Here is a 24706-nt window from a genome sequence, read left to right on the forward strand (position 1 = left end):
GCCGAGTTCTGACAAGCACTAAGCACTAATTAGTGGGGTGCTGGGCATCTCAGAAAATGCAAAGGACTGTCCTCACACGCTACCATGTGTCATGCTTCATCATTGGCAGTCCTCGCTCTCTAGAAACCGCGTTTGGTAGAGAGCGGGCCTACACCTTCAGACAGGGAGACACTTTTAACATCTAAGTGGGGGCCCGCGAAAAAGTGATTCTTAAAAACCAATGTAAAAACCAAAATAAATGTATTCACTAGGCATTTACTTGGTATTAAAAACAAAAATGTGGCGATTAGGGCAACTAGCACCCTGTGACCACCATTGTCATCAACATGTTTCTGCCATACTGGCCCAAAGGGTACGTGGCATTCACCAGGACAAGCTAGCATTGGCATAGCCATTAGGTCTCGCCTTTGATACGTTATACGTGTTTAGCCATGCAACACTTGATGTTGTTGCACCAAGGACCTTATAAGTGTTTAGCCATGCAACACTTGATGTTGTTGCACCAAGGATATTGTACTGGATAACTAAACACTTATGAGGTCCCAAAGGAGAGACCTATTAGCTATGCCAATGCTTGTTTTTTTTTTAAGGACAAGTAGTGCTATCAGGGTCCGGTTGCCACTTAGTCCACCACATCCCACGTAGACGCTTCAGCCATCTTTGAGAGAGGTAGAGAGGTAGAGAGAGATGTAGGTAGAGGTAGAGAGGTGGGGAGGTAGAGAGAGGTAGAGAGGTAGAGAGATGTAGAGGTAGAAGTAGAAAGGTAGAGAGAGGTAGAGAGGTGTAGAGCGGTGTAGAGAGGTATAGAGAGGTGTAGAGAGATAGAGAGAGGTAGAGAGAGAGAGGTAGAGAGAGAGAGAGAGAGAGAGAGAGGTAGAGAGAGGGAGAGAGGTAGAGAGAGGGAGAAAGGTAGAGAGAGGTGTAGCGAGGTGTAGAGAGGTAGAGAGAGAGGTAGAGTGGGGAAGAGAGGTAGTGCGGTAGAGAGAGAGGTAGAGAGAGAGAGGTAGAGAGGGAGAGGTAGAGAGAGGTGGAGAGGTAGAGAGAGGTAGAGAGAGGTAGAGAGAGAGCGGTAGAGAGAGAGGTAGAGAGAGGGGTAGAGAGAGGTAGAGAGAAGTAGAGAGAGGTGGAGAGAGGTAGAGAGGTAGATGTAGAGAGAGGTAGAGGGAGAGAGGTAGAGAGAGAGAGGTAGAGAGAGGTAGAGAGAGAGAAGTAGAGAGAGGTAGAGAGGTAGAGAGAGAGAGAGAGGTAGAGAGAGAGAGGTAGAGAGAGAGATAGAGAGGTAGAGAGAGGGAGAGAGGTAGAGAGAGGGAGAAAGGTAGAGAGAGGTGTAGCGAGGTGTAGAGAGGTAGAGAGAGAGGTAGAGTGGGGGAGAGAGGTAGTGCGGTAGAGAGAGAGGTAGAGAGAGAGAGGGAGAGAGGGAGAGGTAGAGAGAGGTAGAGAGGTAGAGAGAGATAGAGAGAGAGCGGTAGAGAGAGAGGTAGAGGGGTAGAGAGGGAGAGGTAGAGAGAGAGAGGAAGAGAGGTAGACAGGTAGAGGTAGAGAGAGGTAGAGAGAGGTAGAGAGGTGTAGAGAGGTAGAGAGAGTTAAAGAGAGGTAGAGAGGTAGAAAGGGATAGAGAGGTAGAGAGAGAGAGAGGTAGAGCAAGAGAGGTAGAGAGGGAGAGGTAGAGAGAGGTAGAGAGGTAGAGAGGTAGAGGTAGAGTGGTAGCGAGGTAGAGAGAGATAGCGAGAAAGAGGTAGAGAGGTAGAGAGAGAGAGGTAGAGAAAGGTAGAGAGAGAGCTAGAGGGGTAGAGAGGGAGAGGTAGAGGTAGAGAGGTGTAGAGAGGTAGAGAGAGGTAGAGAGGTATAGAGAGGTGTAGAGAGGTAGAGAGAGGTGTAGAGAGGTAGAGAGGTGTAGAGAGGTAGAGAGAGAGAGGTAGAGAGGTAGAGAGAGAGGTAGCGAGAGAGAGGTAGAGAGAGGTAGAGGTAGAGAGGTAGAGAGAGGTAGAGAGGTAGAGGTAGAAAGGTAGAGAGGTAGAGAGAGGTAGAGAGAGGTAGCAAGAGAGAGGTGAGAGGTAGAGAGAGAGGTAGAGAGAGAGAGAGAGGTAGAGAGAGAAAGAGTAGAGAGAGAGAGAGGTAGAGAGAGAGGTAGAGGGGTAGAGAGAGAGGTAGAGAGAGAGATGTAGAGAGGTAGAGAGAGAGGTAGAGAGAGAGAGAGGTAGAGAGAGAGGTAGAGGGGTAGAGAGAGAGGTAGAGAGAGAGAGGTAGAGAGGTAGAGGGAGAGATAAAGAGGTAGAGCAGTTCATCAAAATGCTCAGGTGCCAGGATCAGTTTTTAGGCCTCAAAGCTGCGGGTTCATGTTTAATACTTTATTGGGCGATTAATTAAAACACATACAATATACTCAGTAATGCAGGCAAGCTGACCTTTTCTATGTAAACAAGGAGGCACTGCTCGCTCCTGCAGGCAAAATCCGTGGGATGCGAGGAATGCAGCTGAGGGGGAGGGGTAGGGGAGTCACCGATGAACTGATTACTCTACGGACGACGCCGTCTGAAAGAAATCATGTGTTTTAAACAAAATCACCGCGCAGGAAGGGATCCGCGTTCTTTGCTCTCCAACCCTCCTGAAAGTATTTGAGGCAAACCTTCAGTGAAGGTGAAAAAGCTTTTTTCGTTTCCGTAAAAAAATAAAAAAGAAGTGACAAAAAGAAATATCAAAACTAGAAACATTTCTACAGTGGAGCGGAATCCTTTTTCAGCGAGCTCGTGGAATTTACAAAAAACATGATGAAGCGTGAAACTGAAGAGGGAAGGCGGCCTTGTGGACGGCGGCATAGACGAGGGACCTGGGAAAGCAGAGCTATGGAGGAAAGAGAATTTGAATGAGAGGCGTCAAAGTAGGAATCTGCAAGCGGCAAAGCGGCTGTTATTCCAACATGCAGACAAGCCCGGGAGTGGTGCGTGCATGCACTGTCAGCTCATTTTCAAGCACTGCTCTCGTGCTTGTGGCGCGCCCCTGCTCGCTCCCGCAAGGTGGATGCCCCCACAAGCACGAGTGTGTGCTTGAAAATGACCAGAGCGACGGCTAAAGGCCCTCCTATGCAGCGCATGCACGCTGCGTAGGTGAGACCTAAAAAGGAAGGTTTACTGAAAGTCATAGTAAGTGACAGTGGAGGCAACTTAAAGCTGAAACCTTCTATTAGTACATGAGCAGGAGTGGAGAAATCTGCCTACCACCCTGAAGGAAATTGGAGTGTGCAACGGTTGAGCAGCGAAGATAAAGGGGTTATTGAGTTGGCAAAAAAATCTAACTGAATTGGGAAAAAGAAGTAAGACAAGTATTGGCAAAGCCAATAGGCCTTGTAATGGGACAGTTCAAAAGAAGCTTTATGAAGCGGCCAGAAGAAACATGGAGGGAATTGGTGGAGGGGAGAAGAAACAAGATGGAGTAGGGCGGGGAAAGGTTAAAAAAGCGCTGTGATTTAGCCAGCGTTCACGGCGTCGTAAAAAAAAAAAAGAAATAGCACCTGAATCATAGCGCGAGCAGCGGTTGAACACTATTTAAAGTTCTTTTTAATATTTATTTCATCGACAATTGCAAATGCAAGAATGCATTTGACATTTATTATAGTAAGTATATAAGGCATATAATATCAATTATTATCTGAATGAACACAAGTGGGATCATGGTGTGTATTTTTATTACACATAGTGAAGCCAGATCAGCCTAGTAGAAACTTTATTCTTTCTGATATCACATCTGCAGCATGTTTACTCCTTCCACCACTCCTTTCAACCACATAAAACGGAATGTTGAAAGGCTGAGCCACCAACAGCAATATCGCTATTGTCGGTGTGTCAGCATTTCTCATCCAGTGGCAGAGAGAGAGAGAGAGAGAGAGAGAGAGAGAGAGAATATGCTACTCACTAAAGTTATACAAACTATGTCTCTTTGAAACCACTCTGGTTTCCAGGTTTTACAGAAACACTCACTAGTGGCGTGAATGAAAAGACTGCCTGATGAATTCCTTGCTTTTTGCAGTTGCGACTTCACCAATCGTGAGAACCAGAAAGCATAAGCAAGTGAGCTTTGGGCATCATAAGTAACAATAATGTGGATAACTCTGGAGGTTAATGCACTTGCTTGAAAGATCTGTGTACATTCTAATCAAAGGTTCAACTAACCATAATATTGCAAAGAGGATCAATGTCTCTGCTGGAAAGCACAGCATGCAACATGTAAATCACAGATTAGTTGTGTTATGTAGATAGCTTAGTTGATTACTGTTTGTGTTGCATAGAACCTTGTGTTACCTGCAGGTCAAGAGTTAACATCCCTGTATTATAGCTTAGTGAGTTATGAACCTGCAGCAAGGACCTGACTGCAAACAAGAAGGCATATATTTAGAACTTGCTGTTCTTTCCTCAATACTTTCTTATTTTAAAGTTGCTAAGAAAAAGAAAGTTTTTTTGGGATAGTAATAAACACTTATTAGTAAGTGCCATATATATTGTTATTTGTGAGATAACTAATGGACGGATTCATCCCACATTCAAACAATGCATACAACCTTGGCACGGTCAAAAAGCTAACCCAGCCCCTTGTTCCCCCTTAGCACCTCCCTTGTGCCCCCCCTAAACTCCGCCCACTGCTCCTTTTGGTGAGTACCTGCACTTATTTTCTTCCATTTAAAGCACTGTCATATTGTGAATTTTACCTGCTCTAAATAGGGTGGGTGATCTGATGTCCTTACCTTGAAGGTCCCTTCTCCATCAAGCCATTGGAATGAACTTTCCAATGAACTTTTTACCGTGACAGTGTCAGCAAGGACACTGTCACGGTAAAGATGATGGTCCGTTCAGCTTATAGCAGAGTGCCAGGGCCGAGGGTTTGACAGACAAGGCACTCCACTATTTTGTGGATGAGTACCCTGGCTGCTAAACTCTAAATTAAGGGCTACGTTGTCCAATCTGTACTGTGCTTTGCATGTTTGACTAGCCTGTCAGTGTGATCTGGTGCTTGAAAGGGCGAGTGTGGCTGAGAGAATGTGGTTATGTAAGGAATGTTGGTGTGTGCGTGCTCTGGGGCTAGCCTCACAGTGACTTGCAGCTTGATGGAGGATGAAGACATTAGCTGAGGCCCTAACAAATGAAGCCTCCGCCAACAGCACACATTAGGCACCATCCCTGAAAGGCTCCAAGCCATACAGCTGGACAACTAGCGACACCTCAAAAATTCATCCATCTCAAGTTATATTCATAGCACAACCCTACTCCAGCACTACAACTTAGTCACCCCCCCCCCCCCCCCCCCGGCGCCATCATGCTCACAGAACAGCTCTAAGCCACACACCTCAATATACATATCACTTTATATTCATACTTCACAATGAACCAACAGAATAAAAGGGACACACCTGCCTCTTCATATTCAAACAGCATTTAAATCATACAACTATGTGCCCAGCTCCACAGTACAGTCACATCCTCTTACTGATCTGCATATCAGCCATTCACAGGAATCATCTTAAATGTCCCACACAGTTTTGTGCACAGCAGCGCATCCAAGCAAGAGATACAGTAAAGACGCTTCCAAACTCAACCACCATATTAAGCTGGGCGAAGAGCAAAAGCAACCCATTACGACAAGACAAACGACAACATCCTTTAGTACACACATCCGTACAAATCCATAAAAGGATCTAGCAAATCACTATTCAGTATAATGCACCACCAAACAATTTCAGTTACCATAAGATAACAGACATTCCCTGTCTGGCATTTTGAGACGCCATGCCGGGCTCTCGCTTGTCCTGGCCCCCTCCAGAGAGTGCCAAGACTTTAATAGCGTTAGTTGACACTTTCGCCACTGCTTGTGTTGAACAACCCGGAGGGTATCCCCTGAAGAAGTCTCAGGGTAAACTTACTACGGGCAGCCAGCCACGTGACAGAACCAGGCTGCCTGGTTGTGTTGGAGAGAAGAATAAAACGACACATGAGATAATTGTTGTAGGCAACACTTGTGGGCGTCGAGACATGGAGGAGAAACATACAAAAGGACGCGTCATTGCAGGATAATACCCATACAAAGCAATACAATTGAAAAATAACAAGTATTGGCATAGCCAATAGGTCTCGCCTTTGGGACCTTATACGTTTTGAGTTATGCAGCACAATATCCTTGGTGCAACAACATCAAGTGTTGCATGGCTAAACACTAATACGGTCCCAAAGGCGAGACCTATTGGCTATGCCAATGCTTGTTTCTCCCGAAGCTAATACCACTATGGACAAAGGAGCCAGCACGGTGCCAATCTTGAAGTTACTCTATAAACACATTATGCATTATGATTATATAATAAGAGTTTTTTTACATTGAGAAAATAAAAGAAAACTAAATATTCTAATGGGTGTGGTGTTATTACCCCCTTGATAATGGTTATTATGAATACAGGAATCTCAAATTGAAAGCATTTCACAGACTTCCGGCACCAGTATTAGAAATGCACAACGTTAAATCAAATACAACAAGCTGAACGGAATCCCACAGTGATGCCGTCCACATAAATAATAACAGCCGCAGTACACTGAGGTGCCAAAAATCACCAAGAAATTGCAGCAGCTGCATAAAAAAGACACAAGAGAGACGTTCCCATCTAAACCCCAAGGCACACATCCAGCCAGCAGAGCCAACATTTGGATTTTGCACTATCTACCTAATTAAATTTAAGTTTAATATGTTCACGCTGACTCATAACGCATCTTAGATCGCCGAGAACTCATGCTATTCAGGGAACAGCCGACGTGAAAGCTCCTTGGCAGGTCCTTCCGCCTGAGTGAGCAGCACCTGCTGAGTTGACCACCCGAGCGCTGCAACGTCAGTGCGAATAAAGGGCAGTCTCTGGACCCATAGCTTCATATATGGCTCAACCTATCTAGGAACTTGCGCACACTGAAGACAATGCCAAGTGTAGACATTTGTAAACGATTCCTCTGTTTAAACAAGCATACGTAATCTTAAATGGCGCAGCAAGGAATAGCAGAATGCAGCGAAATGCAATGCCACATTTTCTTATTACAATTGATTCGTAATGTCAGAAATAGTCTGTAATGAGAAAACCGAAGCTAGGTGTTCGTGTATGCTTGTTTCAGGTATTCGAAGACAGTACAACATAGTTATGAACACAAATCCTTTCTTTAAAAGGGTAACTGGTGGACATGTGCCTCAAATACGGATTGTAAAGGAATCCCTAATATAAATGACATTAAAAAGAGAAAAAAACAAAGCGGAAATCTAAGTATTTTATTTACAAGCTAGCTATTCAGCAGTACATTGACTATTTAGATCTCGTCCAGGAGGGCATTCTAATAAAAAAAGGTATGCAGAAATAAGCCACCTCTGTTCATTTTTTGCTACGCGGGGACGGTTTTCTGACACTTTCATTCACTTCGTACTTCTTAAACTGTGTGTGGACTAGAATTCTCGGAAAAGCCACTAACTAAAAGTCTCGCAGTACAGCGCATGCGCTGGCTCAGCGAGACCTAAAAGGGATGTGTTTGTTGAAAGAGTTAGACGCTAGGCGCATACAATGCATACATGCCAACATTTTAGAAGAGCAAAGTGGGAGATTTTTTCGAAAAAAATAGGGAGAATGGGGCCTTGAATCGGGTTACTGTCATGCAGGCGCGCAACACCCATTGGGCTCACCGGGCTTCAGCCACCCCCGTCATGTGTGTCAGCCCGGCTGAGACAGCCTCGCGGGCTGGCGTCCGTCTAATTGCAGCCGCACCCGAGTACTTCACAGGTCTTTAAAAGATCATTTACTCGTTAATGAGGCTTTTGTTGTGTTTTCACCCCTTCTTACAGCCACTCTGCCTATGGCTGGAAGACTTAGCCCCCCCCCCCCGAAATCTTTTTCAGCCCCCCCCCCCGAAATTTGGCTCTAGTTGCCCGCCTGCTGTGATGTATGGGCTTTGGAAGTGTGCTGCTGCAGGATCCGACATTTGAAACGCAAATGCACGTTTTTCTTACCTTTCAGAAGCATGGAGCGCAGTGGCAGGCAGAGAGAGGGTGATGCAAGTGTTGTGCACTGGCCTGGCAGGTTGCTGGCAGTGCACACACCAAGCCGACCCCCCCCCCACCGTGTGTGGCAGCCCGGGCTGGGCACACACACAATCAATCAATCAATCATGGAATTTATATCGCGCACTACTCACCCGGAAGGGTCTCAAGGCGCTTGGGGGAGGGGGTTTGCTACTGCTCGAACAGCCAGGTCTTGAGCTGTTTCCTGAAGGCGATGTGGTCCTGGGTCAGCCGGAGGTGGATGGGCAGGGAGTTCCATGTCTTAGCCTCCAGGTGGGAGAAGGATCTTCCTCCGGCGGTGGCTCTCTGGATGCGAGGGACGGCGGTGAGGGCGAGGTTCGTGGAGCGTAGCTGGCGGGTGGGCGTGTAGAAGGTCAGGCGGTCATTGAGGTACCTTGGGCCCAGGTTGTGGAGGGATTTGTGTGCATGGGTGAGGAGTCTGAACGTGATCCTCTTGTTGACAGGGAGCCAGTGCAGGTCTTTCAGGTGGCTCGAGATGTGGCAGCGTCGGGGGACGTCCAGGATGAGTCGGGCGGAGGCGTTCTGGATACGCTGAAGTCTTTTCTGGAGCTTGGCTGTTGTCCCGGCGTAGAGGGTGTTTCCGTAGTCTAGTCTGCTGGTGACGAGGGCCTGGGTGACCGTCTTCCTGGTCTCGGTCGGGATCCAACGGAAGATCTTGCGGAGCATGCGGAGGGTGTGGAAGCAGGATGAGGAGACGGCGTTGACTTGTCTGGTCATTGATAGGGAGGAGTCCAGGATGAAGCCCAAGTTGCGTGCGTGGTCCGTTGGCTTGGGTGCGGTGCCTGCTCAACAACCCCGTTCTCTCCCGCATGCGGGAGAGAACGGGGTTGTTGAGCAGGGCCGGGCTGGCTTGCCCGGGCATCAGGCGTTTCCTGTAGCAAAAGTGCTTCACAGTTAACCTCCCCCATGACCCTCCAGCTGGTCCGACATAATTGCCAGGCCTACTTTGGGGTTCCAGTTCGGCCCTGTTGTTGAGTATCCTACCCAGGGCTTTAAGTGGGATAAAAAAAAATGGGTGGCGGTGGGGGGCGGTGTTGCGCGGGGTCTATACGACTTGTATTTTGCTGTCTCTTTTGTCATTGCATCCAGGCATAATGATACAACAAGTAACATGATACCTACAACAAGTTAGGACTATTGGCTTTGTCAATCGTTGTTAGTTGCATAAGATAAATTAGCAGTAACTGTGGCTTGTATATAATATTGAAAAAGCATCCACTTGAAGCAGGCGCGCAACACCCATTGAACTCAAAGGGCTTCAGCCCCCCCCATCGTGTGTGGCAGCCCGGGATGAGACCGCTTCCCGGGCAGACACAAAGCCGCGCCCGAGCACTTCACAGGTCTTTAAAAAGACCATTTGCATGTTAATGAGGCCTCGCTGTTGGTTCACCCCTTCTAAGAACCCCCGCAGCTCCACTCTGCCTAGATTCAGCCCCCCCCACCCCCGAAATCAGCGCCACTCTGCCTACTGTCTAAAGATTCAGCCCCCCCCCGAAATTTTTGCTTAGCCCCCCCCCCGAACATTAACTAGCAAGTGATTTCGCTGGTCGCTTTTTCACAAGCTCTGAACTTTGGCAGTGATGTTTCCCCTTGATAGAGAAGTTTCAGTTTCTGTATTTGGATTCCATGCCCATTCCTTCTTTGTCCTCTCTGCTGAAACTGCTGTCTGAAGTGTCAAATTTTATTAATACTAAACAAAAATCGCACTACCGTGCCAGGGCCAGACTTGGCGTTGATAATGATTGTTTGAAAAGGGAACTTTGAAAGGATACGAACTTGACCAATTCTGGTTTCAAAATATAAGAGAACACTGTAGAGGCATGCGTCTACCGACTGTTATATATAATTTGGGATATATTTCTTAATCTGTCGAGTTCAGCCACTGCATGATTATATTGTTGTCTCTTTTTGAAACTCAGGAGCAGTAACATTGTCGTGGTGTCACTAGGGCTTCAAGTCAGGCGCGCAACACCCATTGAACTCAAAGGGCTTCAGCCCCCACCGTCGTGTGTGGCAGCCCGGGATGAGACTGCTTCCCGGGCAGACACAAAGCCGCGCCCGAGCACTTCACAGGTCTTTAAAAAGACCATTTGCATGTTAATGAGGCCTCGCTGTTGGTTCACCCCTTCTAAGAACCCCCGCAGCTCCACTCTGCCTAGATTCAGCCCCCCCACCCCCGAAATCAGCGCCACTCTGCCTACTGTTTAAAGATTCAGCCCCCCCCCGAAATTTTTGCTTAGCCCCCCCCCCGAACATTAACTAGCAAGTGATTTCGCTGGTCGCTTTTTCACAAGCTCTGAACTTTGGCAGTGATGTTTCCCCTTGATAGAGAAGTTTCAGTTTCTGTTTGAGATACACCCTTACGCTTTCTTTTTGCAAGAATCGCAGGCTCCAATGAAAAATACCACTGGGAGGTAGGTCGAAGGGAAAGTCCGTAGCGTTTTGTAAAAAGCATATTTCCAAGCAGTCATCGAACACCGCCGCCTTTCTCCGAGGCAGAGCAGAAATGCCTCAGAGAAACGCAGCGTCGTTTTCGGATTTGGGGGCGTGTTTTGCTGTTATCTCCTCCAGCCATTGGCTGGAGGAGATAATTAGACTTTCTGCAAAAAACACGCCCCCGATCGGAAAAGGACGGGGCCTGATCGGAGTGACGGGACCTCTTCTCCAATGGCTGGCCAGCATTGAAGAGGCCAGCCAAGGGAGAACAGGGGAGAAGAGGGGCGGGTTCAAGCCCCTCTTCTCCAAGTCATTAAATCTCCGACTTCCGGTTCTGCCTTCGGCAGACCGGCGGTCCTCGACCTAAAAAACAAGTGCGCTAAAAGTTTAAAAAAACAAGCATTTACAATGCAATGGTCTCGGCATTGTTAAAGTTAGAGCTATTGGCATTGCTCATGACATTGATGACCCAATGTCCTATGTGCGTGCCTGTGTAGGTGTGTATGTGCCTGTGTATGTGAGCGCATACCTATGCGGGTTCCTGGTCTGGTGTGTGCCTGCATGCGACCGTCCTTGTGCCCACCCTAGCGTGAGTTACCAGAACAAGAGTCCAGCGCTTCTGCGAGAAGGCAGGCGCGAGGCTTAGCAAGGATAACTCTAAGACAATGTTACCTCTTGAGTACGACGAGCCTTTAAAAAATATATATTTTTTTTTAAAGAAGAAATGTAACTATCGCGTCGCATTAACCCAGAACAGTACATCTCACAAGCTGGTGAGGTGGCTCTGTGGGAGGAGCCTCGCTGCCAGGATACGGGCACCTCCAGAGCTGTCAGAGTGGGCATGCTTTCTCCCAGGGCCCTGCCGTGAGCGCCCCTGAAGGGTGTAGACCGGCAGCTGTCAAAGACAAGTCTGAGCTTCAAGGACGCTTGACATTCGTAACAGTCACTCTAGTCGATGCAGCAGCAATACTGGCAGTAATAGCAATAGTAACACAGCTGTGTTTATTCTTTATTTTATAGTATTACTAATTGTTGCTAATAGTCAGGATGTCGTCATCATTCTTATTATTGTTGCTGTTATTATTACTTCTCTAGGAACAGGGAACAAAGCCTAGGAGAAACTTAAATACCATCATCGTTTGGAATCGTTACGACACTTGTAATTTATAGCGCTTAGAAAGGAGCTCTAGCTGAAAAGGGAGGTAATTATATTGAATTCGTTCCCTGTAGACTGTTGGGTGGCTGTTCTCCATGCGCACTGGCTGCTGTCCTTCTTGCGGCAGTGACAGTGTTTCTCGCTGTTAGTCAGGAGATGTGAATGTGATGAGAGCTCAGTCCCGTGACGTCACGCAGGCAGACAGACCTGCGGAGACCCCGAGGAGAGGCTGTGCGAACGGAACGGGGTTTGTGCACGTGCCCGCGGTCTGACAAACACGCACGTATATGTGGTACAGTCCGTACAGAGATAAAGAGGCATGTATGTGCCTCCCTCAGCGAGCAGAGGAAAACTCGCTGTGTATGTGGCATCGTTGGCGAGAAGAAGATAGCATGTGTATGTGCCCACAGCATCCGAAAAGAAAAGCATTTGCAATGCAATAGGTCTCGGATTTACGCAAGCTTCAGCTCTTGGCATTGTAAATGACAATGCCTTCTATTTTTGTTTTAAATAACAAAACATACATAAAAGGTGTTGTCATTTACAATGCCACTAGCTGAAACTTGTGTAAATGCGAGACCTATTGCATTGCAAATGCTTTTTAGAGTTATGCGTGATGCATATTTTGACTGAGTCTTCGACACCACAGAGCTGCATAATGAAAGGCCCCGGACAGGCACAAGGGACGGAGTAGACAGCAGCGCGAGTACTGATTGCAGAGCTGAAAGTCATTGAAGACGGTCATAGACTGCCCAGGCCGAGTGGCTCTAGTGGTTGCACCATATGTTACGTAGAAGCGCCAACATACACTGAATGAGGTGCTATAGATGATACAGGACAATACATTGATAGGTCAGCACTCGTTTAATCTGGGCCTTCGCATAGTCATGCGCCCTTGAAGAAAACCGCCCCATGACACACACACACGTGCAGCCTTTTGTTGCTGTGATGTTTTCATTCCTCTTATTAAAAGCTGTTCTCGTAGTGCTTATAGCGCTAAAATCATGTTTTACTGCAACGATAAGAGGTAGGAGGAGCCTTTTTAACTGTTCAGTTTTATAGCTTTTATTGTAGCTCTACTAAATCCCAGTGCGTTTCAGGGCGCTTTTAAAAAATGCGAGCTTGGAACACCAGAGAATAATTGCGTACAAAGATGGCATAAGGAGAGAGTAGTGAACATACTGTGTATTTGCATCAGTATGTAGGTACTGCACATGACACATACAACATTAGTAAATGTTTATTAGCGAGACTGCAAACCACATCGGTGTGTGAAAATACTGGCCTGTGTATCTAGTAAGTGTTCATCCGTATTTGAACAAAACTCTCTCTCTCGCTGTCCGAATTGCGCAGACCATCTGGGCAGTTTGTCTTCCGGTGACAGGGGTGAGTTCTGACCTTTCTTAGCACAGGTCAAGAACTCTTATCGTTCGGAACATGGCCTGTAAATGCCCATCTGTTTCACATCGAGCTTTGTACAGTGCTCAGCCTTTTACTCAGCTGTCTCGTTTTTGCAGATAAGGTACCCAAGACGCAGGCGACTTGCCCAGGATCACACTGGGCTAGCGGATAATGAATTGTTGTACATCAGATCTCCGATGCCACACTCAGCACCTGGGACACTCATAATACTGATACAATCTGATGCTGTCCCGTGCCGGCTTCTCTTTGCTACTATTCTGTCCCCTGCCCTAAGATGGGCAGGGGATGCGTTGTTTGCGCACAGAAGACCCGCGCCGGCTGCTCCGCGGGCTGCCTTCTGCGGATTAGAGATAAACAGAGGTGAGCTCCCCCAAGACACGGGAGCTGGTGTGAGGGGCATCTCTGCCTCCCAGAGCATCTTCAGAGCAAGGAATCCCTTATCTGCCCTGCGCACAGGCCCCCGCCGTGCCAGCGCTTGGCTGCCAGAGATGCGGGCTCACGGCTTTGACCTGTCCGTCTTTACCGAGAGGAGCCAGGGGCAGCTACACGGAGCTGCTAATTAGGAGAGCCTCGAATACCACTGTGACCTTGGGCTGGGCAGTCCCCATCCCTGCGTTTTTCTACAGCGCCGCGAAGTCTCTGTTTGTGGAGCACTGTGATTAACAGCTGCTACACTTATGTAGCTAATTCCTGCGTATGCTTCGGTCTCTCTTTGCTGATAGCAGGTGTCAATTATTACCTGCTTGGATGGTACTCGTTTAATCGACCCTAGAAGGATGAAAGTTTGAGTGTATGCACTGGGACTCTGACCTGTGACCTTCAGTTACGCATAGATCTCCCCAAGAGATGCTTTATTTCGCTGAGGTATCTCGCTGATTCCCTGCACGTGCTCTCCTTGTGCAGCTTCACTTGCACCATCGCGCCCAAGCTTCCTCTGTATGTCTTTAATCAGAGCTCATGTCTTGTGCACAAAGCCAAATAATGCGCTTGCAAGCAAAGCGGCGCCGGAGTCCAGGGAGGTGGTGGACGCTGTAAGAGAGTGAGCAGAGCAGGAGGGGAGCGCGCACACAGGCTCGCAACACCCATTGGACTCACAGGGCTTCAGCCCCCCCCGTCGTGTGTGGCAGCCCGGGATGAGACACCTTCCCGGGCAAAAAAGCAGCCGCACCCGAGCACTTCACAGGTCTTTAAAAGACCATTTGCATGTTAATGAGGCCTTGCTGTTGTTTCACCCCTTCTAAGAGCCCCTGCAGCTCCACTCTGCCTATTGCTTAAAGTTCAGCCCCCCCCGAAATTTTTGCTCAGCCCCCCCCCCCGAAATTTGGCTCTAGTTGCGCCTCTGCGCGCACACCTTACCCTTGGTGAGGCCCTGGCCTTGCCATCTCTCTCATCACCGCCATTTTGAAGACAGGGTTATAGTGGTATGGGAGCATGACGTGCATAGAAGGACACTTTGTTATGACTGACTCTTAGCCTCTAAGCGGCAGGAGGCCACGTGTGGATCAGTTCCACTTTACACAAATGTAACATAGCACAATACAACAAAAGACAGGAACACCACGAGCCACGTTGTGACACAATCCAACGTGTTTCCTCTCCAGTCCTGCACCGTGACATCTGACCTCAGTGCGAAGTCTGAAATATGGAAACAATTAGTGCGGACATGGCAGCCTGTTGACACGAGCTGTGCTAAAGAGTGACCACACGCAAGTAAAGAGGAACAAGCCGAGGGCACCGGAAGACACCACCGCCTTTCTCCGAGGCGAAGCAGAAATGCCTCGGAGAAAGGCAGCGGCGGATTCGGATTCGGGGGCGTGTTTTTCTCTTCTCTCCTCTTGCCATTGGCTGGAGGAGAAAATGAGAAAAGTAGCCAAAAAACACGCCCCCGAATCCGAAAAGGACGGGGCCTGATCGGAGACACAAACCTCTTCTCCAATGGCTGGCCAGCATTCAAGAGGCCAGCCAATGGAGAAGAGGCGAGAAGAGGGGCGGGTTCAAGCCCCTCTTCTCCAAAACATTAAATCTCTCGACTTCCGGTTCTGCCTTCGGCAGACCGGATGGTCCCGAGACCTAAAAAGTTAGTCGAGGGGAGGGGAGAGAGGAGGGGGCCTGCGCCTGTTTCCCTTGCAGGAGCAGGGCAGTCCTACTGGAAGCAGGGCAGTCCTTTTGCTGAATCTTCCAAAGGTGCAGGAGTGTTCTGAATTCAGGTTGTGAGAGTTCCTTTTTTACCCCCCACCATACCCTGAATACGGGATGCCCCTTTTGTCTTATCTTGACCTTGACCTTGGTTGAGCCCACTTTTAATTCTTACACTTCTCCCTCTACAGAGACGATCATTAGGCTGATCAAAGCCACCAGGTCTGGCTTCCAGGTGACCCGTGTCCTCCCAGTGCTGCCATTCCCATTGCTGAAACAATCGCTCCCACACTGACTAACATTTTGCACATAATGTTTCAGTCTGGCTCCTTTCAAAATAGTTGGAAAAAAGTGTTGGTGCTTCCTCTTTTAAAGAATCCTTTGTTGGATCCTTTAGCTCCAAATAGCTATCGCTCCGCATGGTGTCTCCCCTTGCCTGCCAAGGTAATTGAGAAAGTAATGAATACTCAACTCGTTGAGTTCATCGCAGACAACAATTTACTGAATGCCACCGAATTTGCCTTCCATTTTGACCATAGCCAGAAATGGCACTAATCAGGGCAACAGAGGAAATCAGGAAATCCCTCCACCGGGGGGGGAATGGGGGGGGGGGGGGGCAGAGCGGGACTGTCCTTATTATAACTGTCAGCGGCATTTGAAACCGTTAACCATTACAGACTGTTAGCTCGTATAGCCAGTATCGGAAACACTGGCACCAACTGGAATCTTCTTAGTTTATTCCTTCATGGTAGTTAAGAATCAGTCTATTTAAATAATTTTGTTTCTGATTCTTTTTCTCTCCTGCGTGGGGTCCTACTGGGGTCCTCACTTAGCCCGACGCTGTTTAACAATTACGTTACCCCTCTGGCTGAGTAATCTATCCGTTCGGCTTTTACCCTACATCCTACGCTGACAACACTCAAATAGTTGTCTTCCTTGCCAATGAAGCATCTGGCATAGGAACCAACTTTTGTAAATGTATGCAGGCCGTCGGCCAATGGATGGGAGAGAACCGCCTTCAGTTAAACTCTATAGTCTGAGGTCCTGCTCTTTGGAGCTCATCCCTTGTTCTGGACTCTCCCCTGGTGGCCCCAAGACATGGGCCCTCTTACTTTTCTTCTCAACAAAAACTACAACCTGGGTGTCCTAAATAATAACATATTGTCTTTTACTGACCGAATCAATGTGGTCACTTGCGAGGCCTTTCACATTCTTATGGTAATAAAGAAGATGCTCCCGTTTATCCTTTCTCAGCTCCAGACAATGGTAGTGACTTCTCTTGTCCTATCCAGGCTCGAATATTGTAATGGTCTGTATCCTGCCCCACATCAACATGTGCTCAAAAGGCTACAGACCTTGAAGAATGCAGCCGCCAAGCTTCTTCTTAAAATCCCCAATACCAATCGGTGTCTAAACCTATGAAGAAGCTGCACTGGCTGCCCATCAGGCAGAGAGTTACTTTCAAGGCTTTGTGCATTGTTTATAAATGTCTACACGACAGAGGGCCCTTGTTCCTCAAAAATAGTTTTACTGGTACATTCGCAATAGGTCATTGAGTTCCTCTGCCGTGCCGCCAAAGCTGTGATCATGTCCAGATTCAAACACGCAACCTGAGGCTGCCGCAGCTCTGTGCAGGGAGCCTCTCAAGCCTGGAATAACCTTCCTTTACATATCAAAACGTTCACAATAATCATCTGATATTCAGAAAGATCCTCACGACTTGGCTATTTAACTCTTTATAATGAGTCTTGGTCTTTTCTTGATTTTCTGCCACAATGTTGCTAGTGCCAAGACACGCTTGGGTATTCAATAAAACTGTTTAAGATTAACATAACATTAACAATCTTTCCTCTTTCCTTTTTTTGGCTCTACACTGGGTAGGTTAACAAAGGACAGGCAGACCTAGATGTGAGCGGCATTATCAGTGGCAGTGCAGGCAGCCCATAGAAGTCACGAAAGGATAAGCAAGCCCTGAGGCTGCCCCTTTGAAGCTCAGGAAGGCTGAGTCAACCTCCCTGGACTTCCTGCTCAGGGAAGCAACACCTTGCCCCACACCCAAGGCCATATTAACATATCTCTGAGAGGAATACACAGGAGAGCCATTCACAGTCATGTCACACCTGACAATGGCAAAAAGGCACATAAGGTTTAGGCGGAAAAAAGCCAACTTTCTGAACTGGATTTGCTGCTGCGTAGAGGAACACAGTGGGATTTGCTCTAAAGTCAGGCCAACAAATAATGCGCCTTGGGCGGATCGGCATGCAGGTAGATCCCGTTCTTCTGTCAATTCTCCAGGCAGAATGCCTTAAAAATGTTCCTAAGTTCTAGTTTTTAAGCTTAGGCAGGAGGACTACCACCATGGCAGCCCTTCTTCTGAGTCCAGAAGTGTGATGTAGAAGGATTCTGAGAATGCTAATTGTATCCCCAGTGCCAGCCTGTGGGTGGGAGATGCCCCCTTTGTTTAATCTTCCCCCTTTCCTGGGTTCGGCTCCAAATTGGCTCGGGTAACAAAGGACAGGCAGGGTTAGATGTGAGCTGTATTATCATTAGCCAGGCAGGCAGCCCTTGCAAGTCTGGAAGGCCGTGATGTACCCCTGAGGCAGCACCTTTGATGTTCAAGAAGGTTCAGGACCAGCCCCCAGGACATCCTTCTAAGGGAAGCAACACCTGCTACACACCCATGGACCTTTTGTGCATATGTCTGGGAGCAATACGCAAAATATCACAGGAGAGCCATTCAGTCATGTTTCTCTCGACACTGGCAGAAAGGCACAATAGGTTTAGGCAGGAAAAGACAAACTTTCTAAAAGTGGCATTTTCAGAAGGGTATTTAAAATCCAACTTTGCCATTAAAGGGGATTTTAAATTGTAATTCATTTGACTGTAAACAGTGTTTTTCTATCTGGTACCAAACTGTAGTTGGCACTTATCAAATGTAACAAGGTAACCCAACGTTAGTCTATGACAGAGATAGGTCTTCAACAGTGAAACATGACTTTAGGAGGTTTTCATTGCCAGGACATGTAAAACTTTAACCCACATATCCAGCTTTTTAAATACTAAGGACACTGTCCTAGGATCTGTTAGGTACTACCTCCAGGGTGACTTATAAGTTTAAAAAAAGGAAGGTTTTGGTCTGGTAAAAGGTTTATTTTGCCAGGTCGAAATGGCAGTACAAATCTTCACTTGAGGGTGCAGTGGCACGCCTCAGTCATGTACAAGATTTAAAAGGCTACTTAAGTGACTGGCAGCATTTAATTTACAGGCCCTGGGTACATGTAGTACCATATACTAGAGATTTACAAGTAAATCAAATGTACCAATCAGGTATAGGCCAATTTTGCCATGTATAAAAGGGTAAACAGCACAAAGTCCTAACGCCAACAAAAACAAGTTAAGAAAAGGAGGCAGAGGAAGGGGATGGCCACCCTGCAGGAAGTGACAGACAATAACCATTCTACTGCCAGCCTCCTACTGGTTGCTCAGTATACTGATTACTTAACGAGTTGCCACTCTAGTATGTCCTCTAAGTGCCAAGAGGCTTCTGGAGATCAAATGTTATACTTTATAGATGCAGATTAATAAATGATAAATAAATAATTCTATTAGGATATCCTCCTGCCTCGACGATTAGAAGGGTTTCCCTCTATGCCAGAAATTAATTCTAGTGCTGTTTTAGTAAATATTATTATTGATTACTGGAGTGTGTAACCAATTATATTATGAGACATACGGATTGCATTATCTACACACTTGTAATTCCCTGGCTGAGATCTGCAGATATTCAATAAAGTTAGCAATTCTCCCTTGTTGCAGCACACAGTGGACTGAAATATTCTTCCTAAATCAAAACTGCCGAGATACCACAGGAAGGCTAGTTCTCAGCTTGATATCTAATTGGACCAATTATCGTAGAACAAAGATTAGTACCCGCCTAGTTAATAGCAACACAAGATCCGCTTCAGTAATAGTCTGCATGTAAACATTACATTTGGCAGAAAACAGATTATGTTCTTTGATGGGTTTCCTGTGAAAAGGGTCATACCAGAAGAATTGACTAGAAGAGGAATACACAGCACACCGCAGGAGAGCCATTCACAGTCATGTGACAATAGACACTGGCATGAAGGCCCATTTAATTTAGGCAGGAAAAGGACAACTTTCTAAAAGTGCAATTTTCAGAATAGTAACTTAAAATATGACTTTACATCAAAATAAATCTAAAATTACAGGCAATTTGAGATCAAGCAGCACATCTCTATCTAGTCCAGAACAGTACAGTCCAGTCTAGTCCAGCAAGGACATGTGAAACATAATGGCGAGACCTGCCTACTTATTCTCCTCGACCTCTCTGCTGCATTTGATACAGCTAACCACTCTTCCTTATTCAACGAGCACAAAGTTGACTTTGGCCTCAGTGGTCCTGTCCTCAAGTGGTTCGCCTCATACCTCCAACATAGAACACAACAAATCAAAATCAATGACTGCCTCTCAAACCCTACCCCTGTCTCCCTTGGTGTCCCCCTGGGATCCATTCTCTCCCCCTCCCTCTTCAACCTCTTTATGGAACACCTTACCCTCACCCTACAACAAGCTGGAATCAACTACCACCTCTATGCTGATGACACCCAACTTTACTATAAAATTAAATCCCACTCTGATGTTCTTCACCTTAACAACACCCTGAATAAGATCCAATCCTGGTTCCACTCCAATCATCTCAAACTCAAGCCTAAAAAAACTGAAATCATTATCTTCTCCCCAAAAAACAACCCGCTCTCCATCCAAACCTGGGTCTCTGACCTTAACGCCCTCAACTGTTGGCTCTACTTATCCAACTCGGTGAAATCTCTTGATATCACCATTGACAATAACCTTACTCTTAATGTCCACATAAAAAACTCGGCTAAAGGAGCTCTTTCCACTCTCCGTCATCTCAAGAAAATGAAACCCTTCATTCCGGCTGATAACTTCAAATTGGTTGTCCAATCACTTGTCCTCTTGTAAATTGACTATGGTAATGCTATCCTCTCCAGAACCCACTAAGTTCACCTAGCCCCACTTAGATCCGTGCTCAACCTAGCGGCCAGGCTAATCACCAACTATAAACGTTTTGACCACTTCTTCCCAGGCCTCAAAGCCCTTCAATAGCTTCCCGTCGAAGGAAGATCCTCCTACAAGACTGCATGCATTACGCACAAAGCCCTTCATCAAAATACCCCGTTGTACCTCACAAATAAACTCCAAAAAGCGGGCTGCTCCCGACGGATGAGAAGCACCAGTGCTCTCCTCCTTGTCCCACCTCTGTTAAAAAAGAAAACCACACAATATCGCTCCTTCTACGGAAATGCCCCAAACATCTGGAATGCTCTCCCAAACACCTGCGATGTAACCCCTCCTACGTCAGCTTTAAAAAAGACCTCCAACTTCACCTCCTCAACAAATATTGGGGTCCATAACCCCGCCGCTTACTCATCACTCTGCTTCCCCCTTTCTGGTTCCTCCTTTACTACTCTCCTCCTGTCTCTCACTCCCCCCTTCTTTTTCATATCTCACCTGTTCTACTCTCTCCCTAGCCCCCTCTTTCCCGTCCCTGCCATCTCCTACTCTCACCCATCCCCTCCCTTAATCTCTCTCCATCTATTCTACCTCCTCTTCCTCAATTTGTTTTTTCACCCACCTATTTTTCATCTAAATTATTCACCACCTGCAGACCATTGAGCTTACCTTCGTTTCTCACTACTGTATAAAATCCGATTACCTATATCCATGTATATAGCTTTCTTTTTATCTATTTGTTAATTAATTTGTGTTTATTCTCACCTGCCGGAATGTTATGCTTTTGAACAACTGTTTTATTCCTGTACTGTCTTTATACTCTTGTAAAGCGCTCTGATACCCCCGGGTCTAGCCAGCGCTATATAAAACCTTTAAAATAAATAAATAAACATGGGCAGCTTTTTAAATACTAAGCACATTGTCCTATTTACAGGCCCTGGGTACATGTAGCACCATATACTGGAGACTTACAAGTAGATTAAATGTACCAATCAGGTGTAGGCCAATAAAACAATGTTTAAAAGGTAGAGTACAAGAACTCTAGCACTGGTTAGTACGGGTAACACCAACAAAAAAGAGGTCTGAGAAAGGATGCAGAAGGAGGCATAACATCTTGGGTGGCCCTGCAAAAAGGGCCAGATCCAATGGGAATCCTTTGAGAGATCTTCTTACAATAAGTATAATTTGATTAAAGAAATATAAGCAATCTCCAAAAGTCAGGAAGAACACTTTTATTTATTTATGTCCTTCTATAGTGCTGTAATACGAAGGCTGGACTGTTCCCATGAGGCACAGGGTCAAGACTGATTTGCATATGGCCATGTCTAAACTAGGGTGGTGTAGTGGGCAAAAGAACGATGGATTTAACCCAGATCTCTTGACTGGGGGAGAATGTCTGCATTGTCAGCATTCCGTCCATCATTTGTTTGTTGTAACGCTTTTCGCCCTGAGTGGGATGGGTATTCCCAGACGTGGGACCCGTGCTCACTACGCCACTGGAGTCAAGCTATCCTGGCTGATGACGGCTGATAGCCAGAAACCGGTCCTAGGATGCTTGATTCTGGTCCAGAGAAGACATGGCTTGGCAGTTCGGGCTGGACTGTTCCCATGAGGCACAGGGTCAAGACTGATTTGCATATGGCCATGTCTAAACTGGGGTGGTGTAGTGGGCAAAAGAACGATGGATTTAACCCAGATCTCTTGACTGGGGGAGAATGTCTGCATTGTCAGCATTCCGTCCATCATTTGTTTGTTGTAACGCTTTTCGCCCTGAGTGGGATGGGTATTCCCAGACGTGGGACCCGTGCTCACTACGCCACTGGAGTCAAGCTATCCTGGCTGATGACGGCTGATAGCCAGAAACCGGTCCTAGGATGCTTGATTCTGGTCCAGAGAAGACATGGCTTGGCAGTTCGGGCTGGACTGTTCCCATGAGGCACAGGGTCAAGACTGATTTGCATATGGCCATGTCTAAACTGGGGTGGTGTAGTGGGCAAAAGAACGATGGATTTAACCCAGATCTCTTGACTGGGGGAGAATGTCTGCATTGTCAGCATTCCGTCCATCATTTGTTTGTTGTAACGTAATACGAAGGAGGCATAACATGCACTTTATAAATAATCAGATAAATACATGGTCAAAGTAAGCAGGATGACAATAGCATAGAAGCAAGTTGGAGGCAAAGACTGTCAGGCCTACTGAAAGGCGTAAGTAGAGTTGAAGATGGAATGAGTTAGATGCTAGAAGATTTCTAAAGTGAGTAAGTCGAATACTATACTGATAGATGCAGGAAGGGATTTCTAGAGGGTGGAAGTGGATCTCGAGAATAACTGTTTTAGTGCTAGGGAAGAGTACAGAAAAGGAGAAAATGCTTACTCCTACATCCTTGCTCTCCATCAGAGATGATAAAAAGAGCTGCAGGGTAATGCAGGGTTAGCATTGGCTCTTTGGATGAATGGTGTTGTGGGAAGGCATCTGATTTCGAATTGCATTCTGGTGTGGATGGACAGGCAATGATCCTCTCTCAGGACCAGAGTCATGTGGTAAAATGTTCTGGAGGGAAAAAACACCAAGCAATTGTGTGGTAAACCATGCGAAGGTTGGAAAGATTAGATCATTCAAGACATTTTAAATCATTGGCAAAGTGGGCATTTGCCGAAGGCCCCATCTTCCAAGGGTCCACCCTTGGCAAATGAACTTCCCCTCTATCTGACCCCTCTTAATTTTATTTCTCTAAATGTCTATCTCTCTCTTCCAAACTCTACCTCCGGCTCAGTCTCTCTATCCTGCATCATATTAAGGATTCAAGGGGTAACCAGGCTAGAAATATTTCAAGTGTTTCTGTGTGACCCTGTTTAGAATTGATTGGCATCCTGCGTGCTTGAATTGGAATAGAAGGGGTAAAAAATTTTAATTTGTTCTGCACGGGGGTCCCCAAAATATTTCTTTCCCGGGGTGAAGAAAATCTTTAAGATGACAATGGAGATAATGTTACTGAGATGGGACGGAAGCTAGCAAAAGAAGAATTTAAATGAACGGGCAGCTAGTGAAGTGCCTAAAAGGAGGGCTTCACCCCTTTTCATCTGGTTCTTGAAAACTCCAGAAAACTAAAAGGATTGGACATGTAGCAGTCTCTTATTGGAATTGTGCTGCACACTTAAATTGGAAACATTAGATAACTTGAAATCTGAGTGCTTTGCCTCTACTTAACTGGCATTTTCAGTACATTTGTGACACTGCATTCTTCTTTATGTTATAGTTGTGAATATACAAATATTTGTGCAGAACCTGAGATATCTACAGGGAAATTCAGCATTAGTTATTTTGTCAAGGAAGAGTTGTAATATGTAATTCCGGTAATAACTATCAGGAGCTGCAGATTGTAAACAACAGAGTCTGGTGACAATCCTACCCTTGACCAGGAAGTAGTCCTAACTGTACATGAATGAGCACAGAGAACAGGACCAAACTCTGAGGACAAGAGGGAGTGGGAGTGACAGAGACAAGACACAGCTGGAGCAACACTGCCTTGTCTGGGGTACCTTTCTCCTGCTTCAGAAGATTCACAGTTGTATTCTTACAGGTTAACACCAAACATGTACTACTGATGCGAAAACAGACATACATTTACTATAGTTTGCAGTCAGAAGCAATGAAATAGCAAAGGTGATTTTTGTTATCATGCTCACCGGCTTCAGAATAGCGGGACTCAGTGAACCTAAGCCAACATGGAGGAAGATGTATCGAAAATGGTGAACTTGTGGTTGAAAGTAGTGCTGGGAAAAAGGTTAGAAGAAGCAAGGGACTAAACAAAGCCATCCAATCAAAATCATATTCTAGAAACTGTTAAAGTTCAGGTAAGAAGTTGTGGAACCAACTTAAGCATGGCAAATAGAGGTTTTAAAAAAAAGAAGTTGTGGAACCAAAATAATTAGTAGAATGATGAACGAACTGACGAGACAGTGTAGGAGCCAATACAGTATGGAAAGCTGCTAGGCACCGTCCCAGGGGAATTAACCTGTATATGAAGCACTGCTGCCACTCATGACTTGGACGTCCCACCCCTTCATCTTCCAGATTAGGATTCTTGGCACCCCGGCTGCATTAGGCTGGACCACCGCAGCCTCATAGAGATTCTTGTACGGTTGCTTCTTCTTCCCAAAGCAAGCCTCAGTCTTTGCATACCCTGCTTACTCTGAGTCTAAACCCCCCCCCGATGTCATTACCTCATGGTGCTGGCTTGTTAGGGAACTTTAGATAAAAAGAAACCACTATCTAGGGGCGTGATCAAATGTGGCAGGTATCTAAGAGCGCTCTGCTTGTCCGTACATAAGCAAAAACAACAGTTGATGGACAGAATGCAGAACAAAGTCATACATTCACCCCAGTACAGAGATCTGGGCCTAAATCCAT

The 24706-nt window shown here is 46.4% G+C and overlaps 1 protein-coding gene across 1 annotated transcript in view; it reads left to right on the forward strand.

The window, feature by feature from the left end:
- The window catches only part of LOC146802296 (CD59 glycoprotein-like), a 73387-nt gene that overhangs the window by 20525 nt on the left and 28156 nt on the right, over window positions 1-24706 (forward strand). Inside the window, exon 2 of the mRNA XM_085621864.1 lies at window positions 4598-4642. The gene's annotated coding sequence lies outside the window, so the exon portion shown is untranslated. The remainder of the gene's footprint in view (window positions 1-4597; window positions 4643-24706) is intronic.

This window comes from Triturus cristatus, chromosome 8 (assembly GCF_964204655.1).
Source record: "Triturus cristatus chromosome 8, aTriCri1.1, whole genome shotgun sequence".
Taxonomy (NCBI): domain Eukaryota; kingdom Metazoa; phylum Chordata; class Amphibia; order Caudata; family Salamandridae; genus Triturus; species Triturus cristatus.